Source organism: Triticum aestivum, chromosome 2B, assembly GCF_018294505.1.
Source record: "Triticum aestivum cultivar Chinese Spring chromosome 2B, IWGSC CS RefSeq v2.1, whole genome shotgun sequence".
In the NCBI taxonomy this organism is placed as follows: domain Eukaryota; kingdom Viridiplantae; phylum Streptophyta; class Magnoliopsida; order Poales; family Poaceae; genus Triticum; species Triticum aestivum.
Window position 1 is genome coordinate 788,088,974 of NC_057798.1, and position 2,936 is coordinate 788,091,909.

At 44.2% G+C, this 2,936-nt stretch overlaps 1 pseudogene; it reads left to right on the plus strand.

Annotated features, from left to right (window-relative positions):
- Window positions 1–2,039, plus strand: LOC123042763 (disease resistance protein Pik-2-like; annotated as a pseudogene).
- Window positions 2,040–2,936: the final 897 nt, after the last annotated feature.

The window sequence follows — 2,936 nt, forward strand, 5'->3', positions numbered from 1 at the left end:
CGGCAGCAGGATTATTGTGACCACTCGGCTAGAGAGTGTTGCCGAAGCATGCAGCAATGCTGGATCAGGCACAAATTGCATTTATTGGATCGAGAACCTTAGTTCGCAATACGCCAAGGAGTTGTTCCTCGGCAGAATATTTGGTCCTAATCATTCTTCTTGCCCCGACGATCTGGAAGATGAAATGAACAAAATTATAAAGAAGTGTTGTGGGCTCCCAATGGCCATTATTAGCATTGCTGGCCTCTTGGTGAGCTATAGAACGTCAGAGAGCAAAGAAATGTGGGAGAGAGTTCGCAAGTCGATTGGTACTCACATGGAGAGCCGCCCTACCCTTGAGGGGATGAAGCAGATTATTAGTCTCAGCTATAACCACCTGCACCATTATCTCAAGGGTTGTATGATGTATCTCAGTTTTTTTCCGGAGGATTATGTAATCGTTAAGAATCGGCTCTTGAAGAGATGGATCGCAGAAGGACTGGTTGCTGAGATTCAGGGGTTGACCTTAATGGAGGTAGCAGACGTTGGTGAGAAGGAGCATGATTGATCGGGCCGATGATATAATCAGCTGGCGGGATGGAAAGGTGGAGACGTGCCGGGTACATAACATGGTATATGAGGTCATGGTGTCCAAAGCCCTGGATGAGAACTTTATTAGCCTAGTAGGTGGCCCATATGAAGGGATGTCGTATGGTAGAATTCGCCGTCTGTCCATCCATGGTGGAGAAGAGGTAGCATCCATCAAAACTGCAACATCCCATGGTAGGAAGAATGCCATCAAGGAGATGAAGATGGAGCATGTCCGATCACTGAGTGTGTTTGACCTCAATCACATAAAAGTGCTTGATCGTCTAGGCGAGTTCAGCCTACTCAGGGTACTTGACCTGGAAGATTGCATGGGCCTGGAAGACAAGCATTTGGTACATGTCTGCCGGATGTACATGCTAAGGTTTTTAGGCCTAAAAGGTACATACATAACTAATTTGCCTCCAGAAGTCGGTGGGCTAGAGAATTTGGAGACCCTTGATGTACGTGAGACAGACCTTAGAGATCTGCCCAAAACTGTGTCAAAGCTAGAGAAACTGGAGCACCTGCAAATTAGCAACAAAGAGTACACAGAGTGTTGGATTGCACGCAAGGGCCTGGGTAGAATGAAGGCGCTACGAATGGTGAATACAATAGTTTTTGGTAATGATTATGATGCTGCTAAAGAGCTCGGTGAACTACAAAAAATGAGAGAGTTAGCCTTGGACATCAGGGATCCTGATAATCCTTATCATAACGATGTTAGGGGAACGCTAGCCAGGTCCCTGAGCAAGATGTATTCCCTCCGGTGGCTCAGCATTGGTAGTAAAGTATGTAGGGATAATGATACATTGGACTTTCTACATGATCTCGACATGCCACCGGCGCTCCTCCAGTATCTTAAGATTGGTGCCGGCATTAACAAATTGCCCAACTGGATCAGCTCACTGAATAATCTTGTTGAGCTTGTCATTGCTTGGACATACTTTGTTGGTGACCAATTGTTCGGCCCAATATGTAAGCTGCCCAGGCTGAAGTACTTACGCTTGGGCTCGAACTGCTACAAGGATACAGAGCTGGTTGCACAAACAGCCCACACCTTTCCGGCACTCAAGTACCTGTTCCTGAACTTCAACATTGAAAGTATGGAAGCTGTCCGGTTTGAGGAAAACACAATGACAGAGCTTGAGACACTCAGTGTGAGCTTTTGGAAAGGAGAGCTTAACAGAGTCCAAGGCATGAAGAATTTGGCAAGCCTTCAAGAGGTGCAGCTCGCTGGTCAGAAAGGCAACCCAGCATTGGACTGTGCCATGGAGCAACTAAAGACACTGAATGAGAAGCGCCCAGGAAATCAGATGAAGGTTGCAGTGCAATACCAGTGATCACTCTGTTTTGCCACTCTGCTTGCTCACAGGAGGTTTGCTTGGTTAATTATTTGTTTCGCAAGTGTTGTTTCTGGAAGCTTTCCTTTCGATCTGTTTACTTCTTTCTGTAAGATGTCGTTGCCAATTGGTTGTTATCCCTACCGCCGTTGTGGTGTCGTTTGCTTCTTGTCCTGTAAAGCTACGGCAGCTTAAGACTTGGGTTTGTTAAACAAGAATTATTGTTGTGTAATAAAGGCAGAGATTCCAGCAGTTTAGGCTGCTGTTGTTTTCTTGACGTTCATTTATTCGTTTCCAACAAACGTATATTTCCTAAATTCAGCTCCCCATCGATTCCACCTTTAGGATTCATCTGTTTATTCACAGGCAGAGTTAGTTGGTTAGTTCTTGTTATTGTTCTTACCGGTATTGCATTTGCTATCAGGTGTGTTGTGGATACGCAATGGTACTTCTTGTTTGCTCCTCCTGTTACACCACTCATTTGAGGAGTATATACACGAGAACACAAGTTGCCCATATATATTTATAAATACATGATTTACCTATATATATATATATATCCCTTATTGCTACTTTTATTTTATTTATCAGTGCTGCTTCGGATTCAAAATTGATGGGGAAATCAAACTAAGTTCTTTTGATTGTTATTGCTGCTTAGTTTGCCAGACTAGCTCAACTTAACCAGACTTGTACTATAAATAAGCTGAAATCAAGTCAAGGAGCCAAACAATCAAGATGCAGGCCCTTGTACAAATTCAAGCTTGTCTGAGCGCACGACAATGAAAATAATACCCAGGAAAACTAGACCCAAGAACAAGGACAAACAAGGGGATAAGTTGAGCATACCAGGCCTGTAACAACACCTTCTAGCACGCTGTAGTTTGTACCACCATAAGGCTAAACGGGCGATTAGCCTGCCTCGAACACGCACGATGCTCCGGGTGAAATACCTTTTACTACAATATGAACGAATGTCATTGGGTGTCGTAGGAAATATTCGATGCCAATCACTGAACTGAATACTCCCTA